We start from the raw sequence: 14,525 nt of genomic DNA on the forward strand, positions 1-14,525 counted from the left end.
ACAGCAGCGAATGCAGAGTTAACTTAAGAAATCAACAGTGTCTCCAACCTGATCACCTTTAGGTACTCTTGTAAAATCAGGGTGGCACACTGGCACAGCTGGTAGGGATGTGGGCAGAAACTGGAGCACCCAGAGTAAAACTTGATGAAACAGGCAGAGAATGTGCAAACTCTCCACAGACAGCACCAGAGGTCAGGATCAAACCTGGTTCTCTGGTGTTGTGAAGCAGCCTGCACCAATGTGCCGCCCAAACCTGGTACCTCTAGACACAACTGACATCTTTCAAAGGACAGTGAAATTAGAAAAAACAATGCCAGTGAAGGCCTTTGCAATTGTTCCATTACTCATTCTATTCTCACTGCTAAACAAGGACATGCAAGACGTTTTTTTGGTTATTCAATAAACTTATTCACTGGCAGTTCAATGACTGCCAGTATTCACATATCATGCCAGTCTCTCTGGTACAGAAACAAAGATTTTTATCCTTACTTTGGCAACATTCCCTGGCAGAAGATGGATCTCACTTCAGCAAGCTAATGGCCTTAGAGAATAGACACAAAAAGCTGAAATAACTCAGCGGGACAGACATCATCTTTGGAGAGAAGGAATGGGTGATGTTTTGGATCGAGACTCATCTTCAGACTTAGAGAATGCCCCACGAAAGAGTGGGATTGAGGAGAAGGGGAATATTTGCAAACAGGATACATAGAAAATAGGTGCAGGAGTAGGCCATTCTGCCCATTGAGCCAGCATTGCCATTCATGTCTGATCATCCAAAATCTGAACCCCGATCTTGCTTTCCCCCCATATCCCTTGATTTTGAAGAGCTATATCTAACTCTATCCTGAAAGTACGCAAGCAGGTACAACAGGCAGTGAAGAAAGCTAATGGCATGTTGGCCTTCATAATGAGAGGAGTATAGGAGCAAAGAGGTCCTCTGCAGTTGTACAGGGCCCTGGTGAGACCGCACCTGGAGTATTGTGTGCAGTTTTGGTCTCCTAATTTGAGGAAGAACATTCTTGCTATTAAGGGTGTGCAGTGTAGGTTCACAAGGTTAATCCCCAGGATGTCAGGACTGTCATATGATGAAAGAAAGGAGCGACTGGGCTTGTATTCATTGGAATTTTATGATGAGAGGGAATCTTATAGAAACATAAAATTATTAAGGGATTGGACACGCTAGATGCAGGAAACATGTTCCAGTTGTTGGGGGAGTCCAGAACCAGGGGCCACAGTTTAAGAATAAGGGGTAGGCTATTTAGAACTGAGATGAGGAAAAACATTTTCTCATAGAGAGTTGTAAATGTGAGGAATTCTCTGCCTCAGAAGGCAGTGGAGGCCGATTCACTGGATGCATTCACAAGAGAGTTAGATAGAGCTTTTAGGGATAACGGAATCAAGGGATATGGGGAGAAGGCAGGAACGGGGTACTGATTGTGGATGATCAGCCATGATCACATTGAATGGCGGTGCTGGCTCAAAGGGCCTACTCCTGCACCTATTGTCTATGTAAATCATCAACTCAGCAAGTCAGGCAGCATCTGTGGAGGGAATGGACAGATGATGTTTCGGGTTGGGACCCTATTTCAGACCCCATTTTGTTCTTCCCACTCACCCATAGACGAAAGGCAATTCTAAATAACTAATACAAGGCATGTTTTGGGTACCCTGCCATTGGAAGGATGTCATTAAGTTGGAAAGGGTGCAGAGAAGATTTACGAGGATGCTGCCAAGACTCGAGGGCCCGAGCTTTAGGGAGAGGTTGAGCAGGCTAAATCCACCACCCTCTGACAAAGGTAGACACAAAATGCTGGAGTAACTCAGCGGGTCAGGCAACATCTCAGGAGAGAAGGAATGGGTGACCTTTCAGGTCGAGCCCTTCTTCAGACTGATGTCAGGGGAGGGGGCGGGACAAAGATAGGATGTAGTAGGAGACAGGAAGACAGTGGGAGAACTGGGAAGGGGGAGGGGAAAGAGAGGGACAGAGGAGCTATCTGAAGTTAGATGTTCATACCGAGTATTTCCTCCTCATCAACTTTCTAAAGGTCCGTCCTTTCATTCTGAAGCTATGCCCTCTGATAAAAAACTATTAGCAACAGCCTATCCAAGTGCACTCTTTCTAGGTCTTTCATTATGTAGACCAAACATTACATAATATAACCCTCCATTCCTTGCATATCCATATACCTATCCAAGAGCCCTGAAAACGTCACTATCATATCCACCTCCACCACAACCCCTGGCAGCGTGTTCCAGGCTCCCACCATGATCTGTGCAAAAAGATTGTGCAGCACATCTCCTTTGAAGATAGCTGATAAGCTCCAGGACAATGGACATCTTTAATTCAGAGATTCAGCATAGAAACAGACCCTTCTGCCCACCGAGTCCACACTGACCAGCGATCACCCCATATACTAGCACTATTCTACACACGAGGGACAATTTAGAATTTTACCAAAGCCAATTAACCTTCAAACCTGTATGCGTTGGAATGTGGGAGGAAACCGGAGCACCCGAAGAAAACCCAAGTGGTCACGGGGAGAACAAACAAATACACACAGCACCCATAGTCAGGACCGAACCTGGATCTCTGGAGTTGTGAAGCAGCAACTCTACCGCTGCGCCACCATGCCACTCTTCCAATCCTGATATCTCAGTTTGTCGGCTGACCTGCTTTAGTTTGTCTTTGGCAGCTGACCATGGACAAAGTTCTTGCTTTGTGTACCTCGGGACAACTCAACTTATATGATGAAATCAGGACACACATTCAATCAATAAACAAATGCATTTGTTTCCTGGCAAAATTATATGCATTCACTCCTTCAGCTGCCTACTCTTCCCAGCAAGCTCAAAGGAACACCATATAATAATAATTTCCTTAAAATTAACACATTGACTTTACACATTATTTTAGAGAGGTGGGAGAAAGAGGTGACCGTGGCTGACAAGGGAAGTCAAGGACAGTATAAAGCCAAATTCGAGAAGGCGTATAACATAGCAAAGATTAGTGGGAAGCCAGAGGATTGGGAAGCTTTCAAAGAACAACAGAAGATAACGAAAAAGACAATACGGGAAAAAAAGATGAAATACGAAGTAAGCTAGCCAATAATATAAAAGAGAAGTGCAAGAGTTTCTTCAGTTGTATAAAACGTAAGAAGGTGGTACGAGTGGACGTTGGACTGTTGGAAAATTATGCAGAAGTGATAAATGGGAATAAAGAAATGGCAGAGGAGTTGAATATGCCCCCACGTCTGGGAAATTTCCACCCTTGAGTCAAGGCCAACTTTGATGGTGTTATGCAGGAACCTGCAACGGTTGATTGGAGCAGGTTGTTTATGAGCAAAGAGAAATGCAGAATTTCAGACCATTTAAAAAGTTTGATAGAGAGAGTTCAAGGCATACATGTTTCTGTTAGATTGAGGGGCAAAGTAGGTGGGAATAGGAGATTGTGCATGACAAGAGACATTGAGGCATGGTGCTCCTAGGTAGACAGGATGTGAAAAGGTTGTTTCCAGTAATAGTAGTGTCTAGAATCAACGCGCACAGATGCAGAATAAAGGATGTGATTTTAGAATGGAGATAAGGAAGAATTTATTTCACCAGAGGTTGGTGAATCTGGAATTCATTGCCACAGACGGCTGTGGAGGACGACATTGGGTATTTTTAAATTGGAGACTAATAGGTTCTTGATTAGGAAGGGCGTCAAAGGTTATGGGACAAAGGTAAGGGAATTGGATTAAGAGGGAAAGACAGGATTGGAATGCGCAGTAGACGCCACGGTCAATGGCCTAATTCTGCTTCCATGTCTTATGGCATAGACAGCTGGGATCAGCTGGAGGAGTTTAGAGCATACTGAAGAAGGAATAAGGAGGGCAAAAACGGGGAAAGAGATAGCTCCGACAGATGAGATTTCAGAGATTTTAACAGTATATTAAAGGGAAAAGGGCTAACTAGGGGAGAATAGAGCAGAACAGCCATTCACATGTGGATCTACAGGAGATGGCCAATATATTACACTTGGGATGTTATGTTACATGATGCACCAATAAGATATTGATGAGGCTGCACTTGGAGCATTACGTCACCCTGCTACTGAAAGAGTTTAAAAAGATCACAAAATGGTTGCCGGCTTCTTCTTGCGCGTTGCACATGGCTGAGCTAAGCAGAGAGAGAAAAGATAAAGCTGTGTCTAACCGTGAGAAGTGCAGCATGTACTTTTTTAAAAACTGACTTACTGATGACTTCTTAATACCGTATATGGACAGGGCCTTATTACTTTCTCTACCTTGTACGGGCATGATGTGAGTGATGCCACCTCATTCACTGATAAGAAAAAGATATAACTATACTGTTTTGTCCCTTGTTTCGGAGAGTGGGACACGAGGTGAGCTTGGGTTTCTGAAGAACCCGGTATTGATCTCCCCACTCCCGCCTGGCGTAATAAAGACTTTACCGTTTTACCACTAACTTTGTTGCATTGTTGTCTGTCTAGAGAAAACAAACGTTAACACTACAGGAAAGATGTTATTAAGCCGGAAAGAGTGCAGGGTAGATTTAGATTTTTTTAGATTTAGATTTAGAGATGCAGCGCGGAAACAGGACCTTAGGCCCACCGAGTCCGCCCCGCCCTGCACATTAACACTATCCTACACACACTTGGGACAATTTTTACATATTACCCAGTCAATTAACATACATACCTGTACGTCTTTGGAGTGTGGGAGGAAACCGAAGATCTCGGAGAAAACCCACGCAGGTCACGGGGAGAACGTACAAACTCTGTACAGATGGCGCCCGTAGTCAGGATCAAACCTGAGTCTCCGGCGCTGCATTCGCTGTAAGGCAGCAACTCTACCGCTGGGCCACCGTGCCGCCATTTACGAGGTTGTTGCCAGGGCTTGTGTGCCTGAACTATTGGAGAGGTTGGACAGGCTGGGACCTAATTCCGTGGCGCGCAGGAGGTGATCTTATAGAGGTGTATAAGATCATGAGGGGAATAGATAGGGTGAATGCACAGTCCTTCAACCAGGATAGGGGAATCAAGAACCAGACAACATTGGTTTAAGGTGAGAGAGGAAAGTTTTAATAGAAACCTGAGAGGCAACTTTTAAACAGAGTTGTCCCCGTACGGTGAAGGTGTGGGGTCAGGTGCCATCCCACAGTGAGAGTGTGGTGTCAGGGGTCTCCCGACAGCAAAATGACAAACATCCCGTTGCATTTACATGCGTATGTGTGGCTGTACATGATCCATACCGTCCATCACACGTGCCAATCCAAAAGCCACTTAAACGCCATTGTCGTATCTGCCTCCACCACAACCCCTGGCAGCGCGTTCCAGGCACTCACTCCCTCTGCGTCAAAAAACACGCACCGCATATCTCCTCTAAACGTCGCCCCTCTCACCTTAGAGGAAGAAAGATTCTCGGGGGAGAAAGAGGCGACCGTGGCTGACAAGGGAAATCAAGGACAGTATCAAACTAAATTCGAGAAAGCGTATAACATAGCAAAGATTAGTGGGAAGCCAGAGGATTGGGAAGCTTTCAAAGAACGACAGAAGGTAACTATAAAGGCAATACTGGGAAAAAAGATGAAATACGAAGGTAAGCTGGTGAATAATATAAGAGGATAGCAAGAGTTTCTTCAGTTATATAAAAAGTAAGAAGGTGGTAAGAGTGGACGTTGGACTGCTGGAAAATTATGCAGGAGAAGTGATAATGGGGAATAAAGAAATGGCAGAGGAGTTGAACATGTCCCCTCGTCTGGGAAATTTCCACCCTTGGATAAATGTTCTGAAGGTTGACTTTCCCATGAAATGGGTGCAACCTGCAGATAATTTCACAAACAAAACGATTTTGCAACAAGAGCTGAGGAATGATTCCAAGAATCTCACCGGGGGGGGTGTCAGATGTTGCGGTGACAATGAGTTCCCAGAAGTGAAAATAAAATCATTGTATGAAGGAATTAGGCATGCCAGTGTAAGTGACAAGTTAATCTTGAACATTGGGTCAAGGCCAACTTTGATGGTGTTAGGCTGGACCCTGGAACGGTTGATTGGAGCAGGTTGTTTATGAGCAAAGAGAAATGCAGAATGTCGGACCATTTAAAAAGTTTGATAGAGAAAGTTGAAGACATGCATATTTCTGTTTGATTTAGGAGCAAGGCAGGTGGGAGTATGAGAATGTGCACGATAAGAAAAATTGAAGCTCTGGAAAGGAAAAGGAGGCGCGGTGCTCCTAGGTAGACGGGACGTGAAAAGGTTGTTTCCAGTAATAGTCTGTTGTTTCCATTCAGAGACTGTTATAAGCCCCTCCCTTGCCCTGCTTTTGGTAAAGCAGATCACTGTTCCATTCTACTGCTGCCTGCATACAGGCAGAAACTAAAACAAGAAAAAACGGTTTCCAGGGTCATATATAAATGGAACATTGAGGTTGATGAGGCCTTACAGGACTGCTGTGACATAACTGACTGGCAGATGTTTGAAGACGCAGCAGAAGACGATATCAACGAATACACAGACTCTGTCTTAGGCCACATAGGTAAGTGCATCGATGATGTGGTTCCAAAAGCCACCATCTGCACTTACCCAAATCAGAAACCCTGGGTCGGACGGGAAATCCGTGCTAAACTTAAAGCACGGACTACTGTCTTCAACTCAGGCGACCTCAACGCCTACAAGGTAGCCAGATATGACCTCCGGGAGTCCATCAGGAAAGCCAAGAGAGACTACAGAAACAAAATGGAATCTAACTATTACAACTCGGACTCCAGACGCATGTGGAGTGGATTACGCTGCGTCACAGACTACAACGGGAAAAACAGGAGCACTGTTCAGCCTACCGCATCGCTCTCGGACCAGCTTAACACCTTTTACGCCCGGTTCGATGCAGACAACACAGCGCCCACCATGAGTCCACAGGTGTGCAGGGGGACTCCCACACTGTCCTTACAAACGGCAGTCATGAGGCGATCCTTCAAAAAGGTCAACGACCGCAAAGCTCCAGGGCCGGATGGTATTCCAGGGCGGGCCCTCAGAGTGTGTGCTGATCAACTGGCAGAGGTGTTCACAAACATCTTCAACCTCTCTCCGAGTCAGTCTGTGGTTCCCACCTCCTTCAAAGCATCCATCATCGTTCCTGTTCCAAAGAACCTCCTGTTTAAATGACTACTGTCCTGTCGCACTGACATCAGTCATCATGAAGTGCTTCGAGCGACTAGTCAAAACTCACATCTGCTCCTCTCCCCGACACCTTAATAATAATAATAATAATGTATTTTATTTATATAGCGCTTTTCATATACTCAAAGACGCTTTACAGAGATTTAGAGAACATAGGGAAATTAATAAATAGATAAATAAGTAAATAAATAAACGAACAGAGAAAGGAGACAGAAGGTGAGGTGACCTTCAGTGGTTGAAGGCAGTACTGAACAGGTGAGACTTCAGCGATGTTTTGAATGTGGTGAGTGTGGAGGAGTCTCTAACGTTTTGGGGTAGTGAGTTCCATAGGGTGGGAGCAGCGATGGAGAAAGCCCTGTCCCCCCAGGATCTGAGTTTGGTCCGCATGTGGGGGGATAGGAGATTGGCAGCAGCAGAGCGGAGGGTGCAGGTGGAGGAGGTCGGTCAGGTAGGATGGGGCCAGGTTATGGAGGGCTTTGTAGGTTATGAGGATTTTGTACTGGATTCTCTGGGGGATGGGGAGCCAGTGGAGTTTATAAAGGACGGGGGTGATATGGTCACGGATCGGGGTGTGGGTGAGTAGACGGGCAGCGGAGTTTTGAATGTATTGAAGTTTACTGATGATTTTTGAGGGTGCGCCATAGAGGAGGCTGTTGCAGTAGTCCAGACGGGAGGTGATGAAGGCGTGGATGAGGGTTTCTGCAGCTGTGGAGGAGAGGGATGGACGGAGACGGGCAATGTTTTTGGGTGGAAGAAGGCTGTCTTTGTGATGTGTTTGATGTGTTTGTCGAAGGAGAGGGCTTGATCAAAGATGATTCCAAGATTCCGGATGTGAGGTGAGGTGGATACTGGGAGACCATCAATGTTGAGGATGAAGTTTTGGGTGGATTTGGTGAGCTTTTTTGGACCAATGATGATGATTTCAGATTTGTTGCAATTGAGTTTGAGGAAATTTGATTGAAGCCAAGATTTTATTTCAGTGATGCAGTTTGTCAGTGTAGAGTGTGTGGTGGGGGAGATTGACTTGGTGGAGATGAGGAGCTGGATATCATCGGCGAAGCAGTGGAAGTTGAGACCATGACGGCGGATTAATTGACCAAGGGGGAACAGGTAGAGGATGAAGAGGAGGGGGCCAAGGACTGAGCCTTGGGGGACACCTTGGGGGAGGGGAGCGGTGGGGGAATTTACAGTTGTTAATGGAGATGAACTGGTGTCTGTCAGAGAGGTAAGATTTGAACCAGGAGCTTGGACCCTCTTCAGTTTGCATATACACCAAACAGGGCACGGACGATGCCATCGCCATGGCAATACATACTGCGCTCACCCACCTGGACAAAGGAAATACATATGTGAGAATACTCTTTATTGACTACAGTTCGGCATTCAACACTATTATTCCCTCAAAACCTGTCCCCAAGCTCCTTGATCCTGGACTGGAGACCTCCATCTGCGGATGGATATTTGATTTCCTGACGGGCAGGCCCCAGGTGGTGAGAATTGGCAGCCACACCTCTTCCCCACTGATCCTCAACACAGGCACACCACAGAGCTGTGTGCTCAGTCCTCTCCTGTACTCCCTGTTCACGCACGACTGTACTGCTAAGCACAGCTCAAACAGCATCCTAAAGGGCGGCACGGTAGCGCAGCGGTAGAGTTGCTGCTTTACAGCGAATGCAGCGCCGGAGACTCAGGTTCGATCCTGACTACAGGTGCTGTACTGTAAGGAGTTTGTACGTTCTCCCCGTGACCTGCATGGGTTTTCTCCGAGATCTTCGGTTTCCTCCCACACTCCAAAGACGTACAGGTATGTAGGTTAATTGACTGGGTAAATGTAAAAATTGTCCCTAGTGTGTGTAGGATAGTGTTAGTGTGCGGGGATCGCTGGGCGGCGCGGACTTGGTGGGCCGAAAAGGCCTGTTTCCGCGCTGTATCTGAAATATGAAATAAAATATGAAATAAAGGTTGCTGACGACACGACCATCTTGGGCCTCATCACAGACAACAATGAGACGGCCTACAGAGAGCAGGTAAAGGCACTAAACAGCTGGTGCCAGGAAAATAACCTCTCTCTCAATGTCAGCAAAACTAAAGAGATGACCGTGGACCACAGGAGACAGCGGGGGAGTGGACACCTCCCCATCCACATCGGTGATGCTGAGGTTGAAAGGATCAGCAGCTTTAAGTTCCTCGGTGTGCACATCACTAAGGACCTTTCCTGGACACTGCACACAGACACAATAACAAAGAAGGCCCACCAGAGGCTCTTTTTCCTGAGAAGACTGAGGAAGTTTGGCATGAATGCCAGCATCCTCACAAACTTGTACAGATGCACCATCGAGAGCCTGCTGACGAGCTGCATTACAGTCTGGTACGGGAACTGTTCTGCCCACAGCCACAAATCACTGCAGAGAATGGTGAAGATGGCACAGCACATCACTGGCAACTGTCTCCCGGCCATTCAGGACATTTTCTACCGGCGGTGCCTGCGGAAGGCACGCAGCATCATCAAGGACCACAGCTACCCAGTACGCAGGCTGTTCTCCTTGTTTACCGTCAGGCAGATGATACAGGGGTATGGCTGCGCGTACCACCAGACTTAAGAACAGTTTCTACTATCAGGCCATCAGGCTTACGAACTCAAACACATTTCAAATCATATATGTCGATTATTTTTAATATTGTCTTTAACTATTTTTAATATTGCCTTTTTACCTTACTGTCATTTTTAATCTTATTTATCCTTGGAATATTCCTGCTGAGGTGACCCGTTGTCTTGTCAAATACATTTCATTGTACCGTTGACCCTGTGCCAACCTACATATGACAAATAAAAAATAATTTTAATTATTATTATTTATTAGTTATGTTTAGAACCAGAGGGCACAGATGCAGAACAAAAGGACATGATTTTAGAATGGAGATAAGGAAGAATTTATTTCACCAGAGGTTGGTGAATCTGGAATTCATTGCCACAGACGGCTGTGGAGGATGACATTGGGTATTTTTAAAGTGGAGACTAATAGGTTCTTGATTAGGAAGGGCGTCAAAGGTTATGGGACAAAGGATGGGGAATCGGATTAAGAGGGAAAGACAGGATTGGAATGCGCAGTAGACGCCACGGTCAATGGCCTAATTTTGCTTCCATGTCTTCTGGCATAGACAACTGGGATCAGCTGGAGGAGTTTAGAGAGCATACTGAAGAAGGAATAAGGAGGGCAAAAACGGGGAAAGAGATAGCTCCGACAGATGAGATTTCAGAGATTTTAACAGTATATTAAAGGGAAAAGGGCTAACTAGGGGAGAATAAAGCAGAACAGCCATTCACATGTGGATCTACAGGAGATGGCCAATATATTACACTTGGGATGTTATGTTACATGATGCACCAATAAGATATTGATGAGGCTGCACTTGGAGCATTGCGTCACCCTGCTACTGAGAGTTTAAAAAGATCACAAAATGGTTGCCGGCTTCTTCTTGCGCGTTGCACATGGCTGAGCTAAGCAGAGAGAGAAAAGATAAAGCTGTGTCTAACCGTGAGAAGTGCAGCATGTACTTTTTTTAAAACTGACTTACTGATGACTTCTTAATACCGTATATGGACATGGTCTTATTTCTTTCTCTACCTTGTACGGGCATGATGTGAGTGATGCCACCTTATTCACTGATAAGAAAAAGATATAACTATACTGTTTTGTCCCTTGTTTCGGAGAGTGGGACACGAGGTGAGCTTGGGTTTCTGAAGAACCCGGTATTGATCTCCCCACTCCCGCCTGGCGTAATAAAGACTTTACTGTTTTACCACTAACTTTGTTGCATTGTTGTCTGTCTAGAGAAAACAAACGTTAACACTACAGGAAATATGTTATTAAGCAGGAAAGAGTGCAGGGTAGATTTACGAGGATGTTGCCAGGGGTTGTGTGCCTGAAGTATTGGAGAGGTTGGACAGGCTGGGACCTAATTCCGTGGCGCGCAGGAGGTGATCTTATAGAGGTGTATAAGATCATGAGGGGAATAGATAGGGTGAATGCACAGTCCTTCAACCAGGATAGGGGAATCAAGAACCAGACAACATTGGTTTAAGGTGAGAGAGGAAAGTTTTAATAGGAACCTGAGAGGCAACTTTTAAACACAGAGTCGTCCCCGTACAGTGAAGGTGTGGGGTCAGGGGTCATTCTACAGTGAGAGTGTGGGGTCAGGGGTCTCCCGGCAGTAAAATGAGAAACATCCCGTTGCATTTACATGTGTATGTGTGGCTGTACATGATCCATACCGTCCATCACACGTGCCAATCCAAAAGCCACTTAAACGCCATTGTCGTATCTGCCTCCACCACAACCCCTGGCAGCGCGTTCCAGGCACTCACCCCCTCTGCGTCAAAAAACACGCACCGCATATCTCCTCTAAACGTCGCCCCTCTCACCTTAGAGGAAGAAAGATTCTCGGGGGAAAAAGAGGCGACCGTGGCTGACAAGGGAAATCAAGGACAGTATCAAACTAAATTCGAGAAGGCGTATAACATAGCAAAGATTAGTGGGAAGCCAGAGGATTGGGAAGCTTTCAAAGAACGACAGAAGGTAACTATAAAGGCAATACTGGGAAAAAAGATGAAATACGAAGGTAAGCTGGTGAATAATATAAGAGGATAGCAAGAGTTTCTTCAGTTATATAAAAAGTAAGAAGGTGGTAAGAGTGGACGTTGGACTGCTGGAAAATTATGCAGGAGAAGTGATAATGGGGAATAAAGAAATGGCAGAGGAGTTGAACATGTCCCCTCGTCTGGGAAATTTCCACCCTTGGATAAATGTTCTGAAGGTTGACTTTCCCATGAAATGGGTGCAACCTGCAGATAATTTCACAAACAAAACGATTTTGCAACAAGAGCTGAGGAATGATTCCAAGAATCTCACGGGGGGGGGGGGGGGGGGGGGGTCAGATGTTGCGGTGACAATGAGCTCCCAGAAGTGAAAATAAAATCATTGTATGAAGGAATTAGGCATGCCAGTGTAAGTGACAAGTTAATCTTGAACATTGGGTCAAGGCCAACTTTGATGGTGTTAGGCTGGACCCTGCAACGGTTGATTGGAGCAGGTTGTTTATGAGCAAAGAGAAATGCAGAATGTCGGACCATTTAAAAAGTTTGATAGAGAAAGTTGAAGACATGCATATTTCTGTTTGATTTAGGAGCAAGGCAGGTGGGAGTATGAGATTGTGCACGATAAGAAAAATTGAAGCTCTGGAAAGGAAAAGGAGGCGCGGTGCTCCTAGGTAGACGGGACGTGAAAAGGTTGTTTCCAGTAATAGTCTGTTGTTTCCATTCAGAGATTGTTATAAGCCCCTCCCTCGCCCTGCTTTTGGTAAAGCAGATCACTGTTCCATTCTACTGCTGCCTGCATACAGGCAGAAACTAAAACAGGAAAAAACGGTTTCCAGGGTCATATATAAATGGAACATTGAGGTTGATGAGGCCTTACAGGACTGCTGTGACATAACTGACTGGCAGATGTTTGAAGACGCAGCAGAAGACGATATCAACGAATACACAGACTCTGTCTTAGGCCACATAGGTAAGTGCATCGATGATGTGGTTCCAAAAGCCACCATCTGCACTTACCCAAATCAGAAACCCTGGGTCGGACAGGAAATCCGTGCTAAACTTAAAGCACGGACTACTGTCTTCAACTCAGGCGACCTCAACGCCTACAAGGTAGCCAGATATGACCTCCGGGAGTCCATCAGGAAAGCCAAGAGAGACTACAGAAACAAAATGGAATCTAACTACTACAACTCGGACTCCAGACGCATGTGGAGTGGATTACACTGCGTCACAGACTACAACGGGAAAAACAGGAGCACTGTTCAGCCTACCGCATCGCTCTCGGACCAGCTTAACACCTTTTACGCCCGGTTCGATGCAGACAACACAGCGCCCACCATGAGTCCACAGGTGTGCAGGGGGACTCCCACACTGTCCTTACAAACGGCAGTCATGAGGCGATCCTTCAAAAAGGTCAACGACCGCAAAGCTCCAGGACCGGATGGTATTCCAGGGCGGGCCCTCAGAGTGTGTGCTGATCAACTGGCAGAGGTGTTCACAAACATCTTCAACCTCTCTCTGAGTCAGTCTGTGGTTCCCACCTCCTTCAAAGCATCCATCATCTTTCCTGTTCCAAAGAACCTCCTGTTTAAATGACTACTGTCCTGTCGCACTGACATCAGTCATCATGAAGTGCTTCGAGCGACCAGTCAAAACTCACATCTGCTCCTCTCCCCGACACCTTGGACCCTCTTCAGTTTGCATATACACCAAACAGGGCCACGGATGATGCTATCGCCATGGCAATACATACTGCGCTCACCCACCTGGACAAAGGAAATACATATGTGAGAATGCTCTTTATTGACTACAGCTCGGCATTCAACACTATTATTCCCTCAAAACCTGTCCCCAAGCTCCTTGATCCTGGACTGGAGACCTCCATCCGCGGATGGATATTTGATTTCCTGACGGGCAGGCCCCAGGTGGTGAGAATTGGCAGCCACACCTCTTCCCCACTGATCCTCAACACAGGCACACCACAGGGCTGTGTGCTCAGTCCTCTCCTGTACTCCCTGTTCACGCACGACTGTACTGCTAAGCACAGCTCAAACAGCATCCTAAAGGGCGGCACGGTAGCGCAGCGGTAGAGTTGCTGCTTTACAGCGAATGCAGCGCCGGAGACTCAGGTTCGATCCTGACTACAGGTGCTGTACTGTAAGGAGTTTGTACGTTCTCCCCGAGACCTGCGTGGGTTTTCCCCGAGATCTTCGGTTTTCTCCCACACTCCAAAGACGTACAGGTATGTAGGTTAATTGACTGGGTAAATGTAAAAATTGTCCCTCGTGTGTGTAGGATAGTGTTAGTGTGCGGGGATCGCTGGGCGGCGCGGACTTGGTGGGCCGAAAAGGCCTGTTTCCGCGCTGTATCTGAAATATGAAATAAAATATGAAATAAAGTTTGCTGACGACACGACCATCTTGGGCCTCATCACAGACCACAATGAGACGGCCTACAGAGAGCAGGTAAATGCACTAAACAGCTGGTGCCAGGAAAATAACCTCTCTCTCAATGTCAGCAAAACTAAAGAGATGACCGTTCACTACAGGAGACAGCGGGGGAGTGGACACCTCCCCATCCACATCGGTGATGCTGAGGTTGAAAGGGTCAGCAGCTTTAAGTTCCTCGGTGTGCACATCACTAAGGACCTTTCCTGGACACTGCACACAGACACAATAACAAAAAAGGCCCACCAGAGGCTCTTTTTCCTGAGAAGACTGAGGAAGTTTGGCATGAATGCCAGCATCCTCA

The 14,525-nt window shown here is 46.3% G+C and overlaps 1 protein-coding gene across 1 annotated transcript in view; it reads right to left on the reverse strand.

The window, feature by feature from the left end:
- LOC144609396 (polyunsaturated fatty acid 5-lipoxygenase-like) overlaps positions 1 to 2,649 on the reverse strand; it is a 45,442-nt gene extending 42,793 nt beyond the window's left edge. Inside the window, exon 1 of the mRNA XM_078427859.1 lies at positions 2,583 to 2,649. The gene's annotated coding sequence lies outside the window, so the exon portion shown is untranslated. The remainder of the gene's footprint in view (positions 1 to 2,582) is intronic.
- Between the last annotated feature and the right edge of the window lie 11,876 nt (positions 2,650 to 14,525).

The sequence above is a fragment of the Rhinoraja longicauda genome, chromosome 34 (assembly GCF_053455715.1).
Source record: "Rhinoraja longicauda isolate Sanriku21f chromosome 34, sRhiLon1.1, whole genome shotgun sequence".
NCBI classification, from domain to species: Eukaryota; Metazoa; Chordata; class Chondrichthyes; order Rajiformes; family Arhynchobatidae; genus Rhinoraja; species Rhinoraja longicauda.